This window comes from Staurois parvus, unplaced genomic scaffold, assembly GCF_062004578.1.
Source record: "Staurois parvus isolate SC_StPar_1 unplaced genomic scaffold, SC_StPar_1.0 ptg000799l, whole genome shotgun sequence".
Taxonomy (NCBI): Eukaryota; Metazoa; Chordata; class Amphibia; order Anura; family Ranidae; genus Staurois; species Staurois parvus.
The window spans coordinates 1,760,076-1,772,400 of record NW_028318595.1 but is presented as its reverse complement, the minus strand read 5'-3'; the positions used below and the strand labels follow the sequence as shown (position 1 = coordinate 1,772,400).

General features: G+C 43.5%; 1 pseudogene; it reads right to left on the bottom strand.

Annotated features, from left to right (window-relative positions):
- Nucleotides 1-751: 751 nt before the first annotated feature.
- On the bottom strand, nucleotides 752-958 carry LOC149444229 (U2 spliceosomal RNA; annotated as a pseudogene).
- Nucleotides 959-12,325: the final 11,367 nt, after the last annotated feature.

Below are 12,325 nucleotides of genomic sequence, written 5' to 3'. Positions count from 1 at the left end.
GGTGTGTTGGGGGGTAGGAAGGAGGGCAGAGGGAGGGGAGACAGAGTTCACAGGCCTGAAGCTTTATTGAAAGGACAAAGACATGCAAGGGAGAGTAGGGGGAAGGGGAGACCCTCAGACATCCTCTTCCTCTTTAAAGGCCATCAAGATATAGTCTCTGAACAGACTGAGGACCAGTCTGTGACTGTCCTCAATGGATGAGGTGCTTCCTGGTGCACCATAAACCGCCCTTGAAAGAACTCAGCACCCGCCAGGCACCGTCAATGTCCCTCAGGGTAAAAGTCCCACAGAAAAGTCCGTTCAACACACAAAAGTGTGTAATGGCTGCCTGTGGCACAAAGTCCTTGAGTTCTGGTTTCAAAGCTCTCAACAGGTCCTGAGCAAAAGAACACTCCAAGAAAACATGCTGAGCTGTTTCCTCGTGGATGATACAAAAAGGGCAGTGCCTGTATCTGCTCAGGTTCCTGGCATGCATAAATGTCCTGAGTGGCAACCCCCCTTGGATCGCCATCCATGCCAGGTCCTTGTGCCTGTTGGTTAGTCTCTTTGAAGAAACAGTCCTCCAGACCACTTTGCAAGTGGCTGAAGGCAGGCCTGGAACTGGCTCCAAAATGTCCTTTGTTCTTATCAGCTTGTAGATAGTCTTTGGTTTTCACAAGTTGGGCTTGACTCCATGTAGCCCCTGCTCCTTGATAAACTTAAAAGTGTCCAAGTAATACCAAGGAGTGTCCCAGTTGTAGGGGATGGAACTGTTCCATTTGTCCCATCTGAGGGACCTCCAGAGGGGCAAAAGGTAAAAACGTGACATGGAGTTTCCACCAGAGTCCATAGTCTGGTTCAGTAAAGTCCTGCGAATGCAGTTGCAGGAAAAGAACACCCTCAGTTGAGTGGCGATGTTGGGCACGCCCTTACTGCCCAGATACTACACTTGATCTTAGCCAAAAGGCCGAGAAGCGATATACCAATGATGGAGATTATTCCACCCACTGATACCAATGATGGAGATTATTCCACCCACTGATACCAATGATGGAGATTATTCCTCCCCCTAATACTAATGATAGAGACTATTCCATCCACTGATACCAATGATAGAGATTTTTCCTCCCACTGATACCAATCATGTGGCACTGTTCCTACCTCTAATACCGATGATGAGTAAGTATTCCACTAATCCTCCTACTAACATCCTCCTACTAACACCCATGATGTGGTATTATTTCTTCCATTGATACCAATGATGAGGAAGTATTATTCCCATTGATACCAATGATGGGGCACTATTCCTCCCTTGAATACCAAAGATGGGGCACAATTCCTCCTACTAACACCAACGATGGGACACTATTCCCACTAATGCGAATGATAGGCCACTATTCCTCCCAATGATAACAATCACAGGGAAGTATTCTTCCCATTGATACCAACGATGGGGCACTATTTGTTCCATTGACACCAATGAAGGGGCAGTATTCCTCTCACTAATACCAATGATGGGGCACCATTCCTCTCACTGATACCAATGGTGGAGATTATTCTTCCCACTAATACTAATACCTCCTACTGCCCACAGGCGTTATGTCATTTTTTTACCCCTGCCGATCAACATGTTTGGCGCATTTTCAGGCCACAATCCAGTCCTACTAATCGGAATGACAGTAAACTGGCCATTTGCTTAGAAAGTTTGGAGACCCCAATGGGCAACAAGAAATTTAACTTTTAGCCCACAAATCTGATTTCAGTGTATGTTACCCTAAATATTTTTTTCTATGTATGTATTTTATAAATCATGGTCTGTATCATTTTCATGTACTTGTTTGAAGCTCAAAAGGTTCTGAAGCTACTTTTGTAGCCCGATTTGGGTAGATTGGTGCATTTTGGGGTGATTTGAGTCCCATAGAGTTGCATTGGTGTGCACAAAAACACGCAGTACGCATGTTTCCTTGTGTGTTTATGCACGTTTTTAAGCTGATATGTCCACGCAGCAACAAGACATATACATACACATTGTTCTTCTGCACAGTGTCCTGTAAACCACCCCCCACTCTCAGGCAGAATAAATCCATAGCCACATGACAGAACTTTTTAACCTTGTAAAAAAAAAGTAAGAAAGATCATTTCTGAAACTAAGCAAAATCAGTTATGGTGCCGGCATAGGCTGAACTGTATTAGAAACTGACATTGTATGTTCACAACTACTTTAAGGCCTCATTCATATGTACTGTGGCAGAGCAGTGGCTGCTAGGCATTCAGGAGGTGATACTTGAACCTCCTGAATGCCCTTTTTATTTAAATACCACACTGTTACTGTAAGTCAAACATTTGGCTGCAGATTGCGCTTGACCCAATTTACTGTAATAGGTCGCATTTGGTAATGGTACTGCCTGGCAAATATGTCATGCTATATATCTCATTTGTACTTCCCCCTCTGGTTGCCATTGTACAGTTTAGGTGAGCGGTTGGGAGGTGGTAAAAACAAGGAGCAACCTCCTGTTATTGCTGCTCCCCCTGGTCAATAAGCAGGTTGGACACTGCTTAGTATGTTAGTGGCTGTCCCAGGCTGTAGTGGGGAGGGGTTAAGCCGTCCATTCTCGGTTCCTGGGCTTTTGGGTCTCAACCTGCCCACCTGTGGTATAAAAGGGGGAAGCCTGAGGTCCAGGGTTTTTTCTCTCCTAGACTTGAGTTGGAAGAGGGACTGCTGTTCTTTGCAGTCCACTACAGACAATGAGAGTTCCGGAGCATCACCAGCAGTGGACATTACTTGCATGGACTATCACCTCACAGAGGTATGCCTGGGCAGCCACTCTTTGGTAATTAGTTTTAGGGATTTAAAGCTGTGCCAGTAAAAGTTACTTTAAAGTGATACTAACACATATTTAAAATTAAAAAAATAACAAACATGTCATACTTACCTGCTCTGTGCGATTATTTTGCACAGAACTGCCCTGATCCTTCTTTTCTTGAGTCCCCTGCCAGCACTCCTGGCCCCTCCCCCCTGCTGAGTAACCCCAGAGCAAGCTGCTTACTCTGGGGTCACTTGTGTGTGCATGCTCCCAAGCCGCCTCTGTGTGTCTATGAGACACACAAAGCGCAGCCTGGCCCTGCCCCCACTGGCTCCCGTTGCCAATGGCTCCCGCTGCTGTATCTCAGCCAATGAGGAGGCAAAGACCCAGGAGAGCTGGTGCTCTCGTGAACATCGCTGGATCGTGACAGGCTTGGGTGAGTATAAGGGAGGGGCTGAGGGGGTAGCTGAACACTGATGTTTTTTTTACATTCATGCATAGAATGATATAGAAATGCAGTTTGTCAGCTTTCCCCACCACAGCTTCCAGTGACACTATGGCTGCTCCGTTCCCCTCCTTTATAGTGAGTGGGCTGACTTTAGAAAAAGCCTGCTTATTGGCCTTTCTAAGCTTGTTGGTCGTAGTACAAAGACCAGCAATATACTGTATTCTATTTTTAAAAAATGCTTGAAATTTGATGGGAATTGAAACTCAGACTTGCAGGATTCACCTCAAACCCATGGTAGCGGCTAATCTAAAACTGATTCCTTAGTCTACTGTTCGTTTACTCTAGAAATGCCTTTCTCAACCGTCATAACATGGAGGAATCCCTGCCAATAATTACTGTATCTACAGCTGACAGTACATTAGCCTGATGATTAGTGAAAAGAATACTCCTTATATTGGAGGTCAGTGGAAAGAATGCTCCTTACATTGGTGGTCAGTGGGAAGAATGCTCCTTACATTGGTGGTCAATAAGAAGAAGGCTCCTTACATTAGTGGTCAATAAGGAGAATTCTCCTTACATTAGTGGTCAATGAGAAGAATGCTCCTTACATTAGTGGTCAATGAGTAGAATGCTCCTTACATTGGTGGTCAATGAGAAGAATGCCCCTTACATGATAGTCAATGAGAAGAATGCTCCTTACATTGGTGGTCAATGAGAAGAATGCTCCTTACATTAGTGGTCAATGAGAAGAATGCTCCTTACATTGGTGGTCAATAAGAAGAAGGCTGCTTACATTGGTGGTCAATGAGAAGAATGCCCCTTACATGATGGTCAATGAGAAGAATGCTCCTTACATTGGTGGTCAATGAGAAAAATGCTCCTTACAATGGTGGTCAATGAGAAGAATGATCCTTCCATTGGTGGTCAATGCGAAGAATGCTCCTCACATTGGTGGTCAATAAGAAGAATGCTCCTTACATTGGTGGTCGATGAGAAGAATGCTCCTTACATCAGTGGTCGATGAGAAGAATGCTTCTTACATTGGTGGTCATTGGGGAGAATACTCTTTACATTGATGGCTAGTGGAAAGAATTTTCTTTACATTGGTTGTCAGTTGGAAGAATGCTCTTGCATTGGTTGTCATTGGGAAGAATGCTCCTTACATTGGTGGTTAATGAGAAGAATGCTCCTTACATTGGTGGTCAATGAGAAGAATGCTCCTTACATTAGTGATCAATGAGTAGAATGCTCCTTACATTGGTGGTCATGGAGAAGAATGCTCCTTACATTGGTAGTCAATGAGAAGAATGCTCCTTACATTGGTGGTCAATGAGAAGAATGCTCCTTACATTAGTGATCAATGAGTAGAATGCTCCTTACATTGGTGGTCAATGAGAAGAAGGCTCCTTACATTAGTGGTCAATAAGGAGAATTCTCCTTACATTAGTGGTCAATGAGAAGAATGCTCCTTACATTAGTGGTCAATGAGTAGAATGCTCCTTACATTGGTGGTCAATGAGAAGAATGCCCCTTACATGATAGTCAATGAGAAGAATGCTCCTTACATTGGTGGTCAATGAGAAGAATGCTCCTTACATTAGTGGTCAATGAGAAGAATGCTCCTTACATTGGTGGTCAATAAGAAGAAGGCTGCTTACATTGGTGGTCAATGAGAAGAATGCCCCTTACATGATGGTCAATGAGAAGAATGCTCCTTACATTGGTGGTCAATGAGAAAAATGCTCCTTACAATGGTGGTCAATGAGAAGAATGCTCCTTACATTAGTGGTCAATGAGTAGAATGCTCCTTACATTGGTGGTCAATGAGAAGAATGCCCCTTACATGATAGTCAATGAGAAGAATGCTCCTTACATTGGTGGTCAATGAGAAGAATGCTCCTTACATTAGTGGTCAATGAGAAGAATGCTCCTTACATTGGTGGTCAATAAGAAGAAGGCTGCTTACATTGGTGGTCAATGAGAAGAATGCCCCTTACATGATGGTCAATGAGAAGAATGCTCCTTACATTGGTGGTCAATGAGAAAAATGCTCCTTACAATGGTGGTCAATGAGAAGAATGATCCTTCCATTGGTGGTCAATGCGAAGAATGCTCCTCACATTGGTGGTCAATAAGAAGAATGCTCCTTACATTGGTGGTCGATGAGAAGAATGCTCCTTACATCAGTGGTCGATGAGAAGAATGCTTCTTACATTGGTGGTCATTGGGGAGAATACTCTTTACATTGATGGCTAGTGGAAAGAATTTTCTTTACATTGGTTGTCAGTTGGAAGAATGCTCTTGCATTGGTTGTCATTGGGAAGAATGCTCCTTACATTGGTGGTTAATGAGAAGAATGCTCCTTACATTGGTGGTCAATGAGAAGAATGCTCCTTACATTAGTGATCAATGAGTAGAATGCTCCTTACATTGGTGGTCATGGAGAAGAATGCTCCTTACATTGGTAGTCAATGAGAAGAATGCTCCTTACATTGGTGGTCAATGAGAAGAATGCTCCTTACATTAGTGATCAATGAGTAGAATGCTCCTTACATTGGTGGTCAATGAGAAGAATGCTCCTTACATTGGTAGTCAATGAGAAGAATGCTCCTTACATTAGTGATCAATGAGTAGAATGCTCCTGACATTGGTGGTCAATGAGAAGAATGCTCCTTACATTGGTGGTCAATGAGAAGAATGCTTCTTTCATTGGTGGTCATTGGGGAGAATACTCCTTACATTGATGGCTAATAAAAATAATTTTCTTTACATTGTCAGTGGGAAGAATGCTCCATGAATTATTTCTCAGTGGGAAGAATGCTCCTTGCATTGGTTGTCAGTGAGAAGAATGCTCCTTCCATTGGTGATTAGTGGGAAGATTTCTACTTATATTGGTGGTAAGTGGCAAAATTGCTAATTATATTGGTGGTCAGTTGGACAAATGCCCCCTTACAAATATCTAAAAAGATCACTGTCAGTGGTTACTTACCTGAGAGGTAGAAATGCTTTTTGCTCCAAAAAACCCTAGCAACCTCTGGAAGAACCCTGGCTGAGAAATTCTTCCCTGGGGGACTATAATTGAAAGGAATACTTACGGTACCTTATTCCTTGCTCTCCTAAAATCCAGTGCTCTTCTCCAGCCCTACTCCAGTCCTGGTATGTGGGCAGGTCCTCGATGTCCTTGTGTACAATGCAGGACGAACAAACAGAGGGCGCACTGGCCTAGTGCATTATCCTTAAAATGTGGAGTTATTGGGTAAAAAGGTAAGTATTATACTCACAAAATCAGCTAAAAGTACAGGCTCATCAAATAGAAACAGTGCAGTTCAGTCCACAATACATCATAGTGTAACAGAACGATGGAATCTCAACAGACTGACACATTTCGTGGACTTATCATCTTCCTCAGAGGCCACCAGGTACGATGGGTAACAAAACAAGATTTTTTTCTAGCTGATAGAAGATCCATTTTAATCTGATTTGGTGTACTGTATGCTTGTTCTTGGTTAGTGCACCGGAACAAGTTTGGAGACAGCCAGCAAACTAGCATTTTCAAAAGAGGATTAGAAAATGATCAGGGCATACCTCTCTGTATTGGTTTATTGCAGATCCTTTAATGGAACATTGCCAAGCCAGTGACCTACCTTTGCTTAACTCAGCAAAATAAAAGCCCTTCAGTCTTTTCTTTTCTTTTCATAAAACATAATACTTCCCCTTTAATCCCACGGTTGTGCCATTCCGCCATCAATAACACGTACCATATGTAATAAAGACAATCTATTGAAGAAAAGGATAACGGTTCACATCGAGCGTGGAATGTGATCCGGCATCACATTTTACATCCTGCGATTTGATATTTTCAAGATTAATTTCAAACAACCAAGAATATTATAAAAAAAATAGCGGCGCTCTACGACAATAAATCCGCTTAAGAGCCAAAATGTCAAACCGCAGAGAAGGTTCACTCCAGGTTACAGGAGTGCAGAGGCACGGCAAAGCCATATTTCCATCAGGCTTCTGGGAATCATTTACAGCCGGGTTCACAATAATGTTCAGCCGCTCAGAAGCGCTTGTTAGGAGAACGATTAGAAGAAGAGCGGCCTACGTTTAAACATCAAGGGATATAGCTAGCGGAATATATTTATAAAATAGTCAATGTGATTATTCGCTTTTTAGCATTCTATTATTATAATACAGAATTTATGATAATTCTATCCCTTTTATGTAATCAGCAATATATGATTCAGAATGAAAGAAAAAGAACTTTGGCAACAGTCCACCTCAGTCTTCTCTTGCATCAGAGTCCTCATTTTTGCTCTTTTTTTTGTTTATAGCACAAAAAATAAAAATTGGTGCTTAAATACCACCAAAAGAATGCACTATTTGTGTGAAAAACAAGATAAAAATTTAATATGGGTACAGTGTTGCATGACCACGCAATTGTTATTCAAAATGCAACAGTGCTGAAAGCTGAAAATTGGCCTGTGCAGGAAGGGGGTATAAGTGCCCGGTAGGCAAGTTTGAATGGACACCTAAGGTCCACCTTAAGGGTCCACTTTCACGCTAGAATTGGGCTTTAAATAGGACTAGTGGTGCAATGGGCACAAGCCTTTCCTTGAGTACTCCAATATTCCAATTTGAAGATATGGTCTACAAATGTACGACATTCCCTTTGCCTCCGATAAGCTCACAGACGGGAGGTTGTCAAGGACAGGTGCTGTTCCATAGCTGAGTTAAAAATGTTCCCAAAGTCCTCAAAACAATCCAGATGTTTCTGGGGTTCAGATTTCTGTTTCCAAGCCAAAGAGGAGGCCTCCCTGCCTGCTCGTAGGTTTTATTGTCCTCCATTTATGAGCCTGTTTCGGGTTTCATGGGTCATGGAAGGGCCAAGTGTGTCCTAATTCCATATGAATGTATACCATAGCAGATATTGTTTTATCTCTCCCCAGTATGTATGCATGTCATCTCCGTAGGGCCCTACACTCTGCTTATCTGGAACTTCTAAATGCTCTCAGTATTTTTTTTTTTGTCCTGTGGGCTGTAACAATAGTTGTGCAATGAAAATTGTAGAACATTTCCCAGCAATTGAGAGCAGATTTCCCCAATTAAAGTCAAAACCTTTTTTCTTTTTGGATAGAGTAAGGGAGGGCTATGACTCCTGTCTATTTTTTTTTTTCTTTGCCAACTGTGTACTATTGCGAAGCTTTCCCCTTCACTTCCTGTCCCATAGCCAAGCAGGAAATTAGAGGAAATCCCTCTAATGTATTGTCACCAGAACCAGTGTCCCCGTTGGAAGATTTACCCTCTATTCCCGTTCTGGTGACAACCCAAAATATGAATTTTTTTCAGTTTCTACTTTGGTGATAATGGTAAACTTGACAAATAGAGAGGGTGACTCTCCCTAATGGGAGCAATAATAACCCGAGATGAGTCCTAAAAAAAAAGCCTTTAGTTATACTTTAAGCCCTGGTTCAAATACACTATATTGCCAAAAGTATTGGTCGGCCTGCCTTTACACGTATATGACCTTTAATAGCCTCTCAGTCTTAGTCCGTAGGGTTCAATATTGAGTTGGCCCCGCCCTTTGCAGCTGTAACAGCTTCAACTCTTCTGGGAAGGCCGTCCACAAGGTTTAGGAGGGTGTCTATGGGAATGTTTGACCATTCTTCCAGAAGCACATTTTGTGAGGTCAGGTGCTGATGTCGGACGAGAAGGCCTGGATCGCAGTCTCCGCTCTAATTCATCCCAAAGTGTTGAGGTCAGGACTCTGTGCAGGCCAGTCAAGTTCCTCCACCCCAAACTGGCTCCTCCATGTCTTTATGGACCTTGCTTTGTGCACTGGTGTGCAGTCATGTTGGAACAGGAAGGGGCCATCCCCAAACTCTTCCCACAAAGTTGGGAGCATGAAATTGTCCAAAATGTCTTGGTATGCTGACGCCTTAAGAGTTCCCTTCACTGGAACTAGGGGGCCAAGCCCAACCCCTGAAAAACAACCCCATACCATAATCCCCCCTCCACCAAACTTTGCATGTGGCACAATGCAGTCAGGCAAGTACAGTTCTCCTGGCAACCGCCAAACCCAGACACATCCATCGGATTGCCAGAAAGAGAAGCGTGATTGGTCACTCCAGAGAACATGTCTCCAGTGCTCTAGAGTCCAGTGGCGGTGTGCTTTACACCATGGCATCCGATGATTTGCATTGCACTTGGTGATGTAAGGCTTGGATGCAGCTGCTTGGCCATGGAAGCCCATTCCATGAAGCTCTCTACACACTGTTGTTGTGCTAATCTGAAGGCCACATGAAGTTTGGAGGTCTTTAGCTATTGACTCTGCAGACAGTTGGCGACTTCTGCACACTGTGCGCTTCAGGATGCGCTGACCCCACTCTGTCATGTGACGTGGCCTACCACTTGGTGGCTGAGTTGCTGTTGTTCCCAGTTGCTTCCACTTTGTTATAATCCCACTAACAGTTGAGCGTGGAATATTTAGTAGCCAGGAAATGTCACAGATGGACTTATTGCACAGATGACAACCTATCACGGGACCACGCTTGGACTCACTGAGCTCTTGAGAGCGACCCATTCTTTCACAAATGTTTGTAGAAGCAGTCTGCACGCCGAGGTGCTTGATTTTATACACCTGTGGCCATGGAGGTGATTGGAACACCTGAATCCAATGATTTGGAGGGCTGGCCCAATACTTTTGGCAATATAGTGTATATGCGAATTGGATGCTTTTTGAACCGCATCCAATTCGCATGACATGTAATCCAAACCGGCATTCTATGGAGCCAGTTCACATATGTGTAGGCCAGCTGCAGTGAGTATTTACAAAGAGTCTGGTAAGATTTTCAGTCCAGTTCAGGAGTGATTTCCAGTATCATACACTTTAAAAACCTGAATGGCACTTGAACCGCTGAACGAACCCGCACTGGGCTCCTTTAAAAAAAAGGCACTAAAACCTGCTCTGCACAAATGTGAACTCGATCTAAAGCAGAATTCCAGATATGGCGATGTTTACATAGTCCAAGTTAGACCAACCTAAGACCAACATGTACATGCCATAAATGTGGAATCTCCATATAGGACTGGCCACGCATTTCTTGCACATTCTCATGCAGTCCAGTTTTGCAGCCCATTTGTCCTACGGATACAGCTGATCACGTGATGTGGTAAAAGGCCAATCACAGCAGCCTTTTACCACATGATCAGCCGTGTCCAATGACACGCTGATCACCGGGAATTGCAATTGCCGGTTCTCGGCTGCACTTTCCTCACGCTGTCAGATCGTGAGGAAAGTACTGCCGAGAACCGGCAGTTGTTAGAGCAGGGATCGGCACCGATCATCAGGGCACTGATGATCAGTGCCCTGATGATCGGTGCCCAGCAGTGCCACCCACATGTTCCGCCCACCTGTGCCCAGCAGTGAGCCCACTAGCTCCGCCCACCTGTGCCCAGCAGTGCACCCACCTGTGCCCAGCAGTGCTACCTACCTGTGCCCAGCAGTGTCACACACTTGTGCCCAGAAATGCCACCTACCTGTGCCCAGCAGTGCCACCCACCTGTGCCCACCAGTGCCACCCACCTGTGCCCACCAGTGCCACCTACCAGTGCCCATCAGTGCAGCCCAGCAGTGCTGCCAGTCAGTGCCACCAGTCAGTGCCCAGAGGTTGTGCCAGTGCCCAGCAGTGCTGCCAGTCAGTACCAACTATCAGTGCTATCAGTACCCATCATCAGTGCCGCCTATCAGTGCCGCCTATCCGTACCACCTCATTAGTGCTGCCTATCAGTGCCGCCTATCCGTACCACCTCATTAGTGCTGCCTATCAGTGCCGCCTATCCGTACCACCTCATTAGTGCTGCCTATCAGTGCCCTTCAGTGCTACCTATCAGTGCCCATCAGTGCCGTCTATCAGTGCCCATCAGTGCTGCCTCATCAATGCACATCAGTGAAGGAGAAAAATTACCTGTTTGAAAAATTTTATAATAGAAACAAAGAAACGTTTTTTTCAAATTTTTTGCAATTTTTTTGTTTATAGCGCAAAAAGTTAAATACCACCAAAAGAAAGCTCTATTTGTGAGAAAAAAAATTATAAAAAATTTCATATAGGTACAATCTTGCATGACCGCGCAATTGTCAATCAAAGTGCAACAGCGCTGAAAGCTGAAAGTTGGCCTGGTAAAGAAGGGGGTATAAGTGCCCGGTAGGCAAGTGGTTAAATCTAACTTGTATTATGCCATACTTATCGATCTTTATCATTATAACCGTTATTGTTTCCTGTGACTCATAGATGCACTCTGTACCTTTTCACAATGTTGACAGTTGTGCAGTCATGCAACACTGTACTCAAATTAAATTTATATCATTTTTTTCACACAAATACAGCTTTCTTTTGGTGGCATTTGATCACCACTGGGTTTTTTTATTTTTTGCGCTATAAACGAAAAAAGACCACAAATTTTGAAAAAAACATTTTTTTTACTTTTTGCTATAAAACATATCCAATAAAAAAATTTTTAAAATACAATTTCTTGATGAATTTAGGTCAAAACGTATTCTGCTACATGTCTTTGGTTAAAAAACAAAATCCCAATAAGTTTATATTAATTGGCCTGCATGAAAATTATAGCCTCTACAAACAATGGTATAGATACTGGAATTTGTTTTTTTATACTAGTAATGGTATAAATCTGATACCTACAGCCACTTGGTGGGAACTGACTAACTGCCAGTGACATCTCCATTGACACTAATACAGTGATCAGTGCTAATAAAAAGCACTGACACTGTACTAATGACACTGGGCAGAAATAATTTAACATCTGGGGTGATCAATGGGTTAACTGTGTGTTGTTTTACTAGGGGATACCGTGTACTATGTGCTGTTTTACTAGGCGATTTGCTGGTTTTTATTGCCTGCTTTGCAGGGATATAAAAACTGGCACAGCCCCGCTGACATGAGAGAGATCTGTGTTGTTTACATACACAGATCTCTCTCCTGTCACTAGCTCCGCCGATCGCCAGGTCCCGATCATGAATCGCTGGCCACAACCCAGTGATTGGCATGTAAGGGAGCCAATGACAGTATGTATA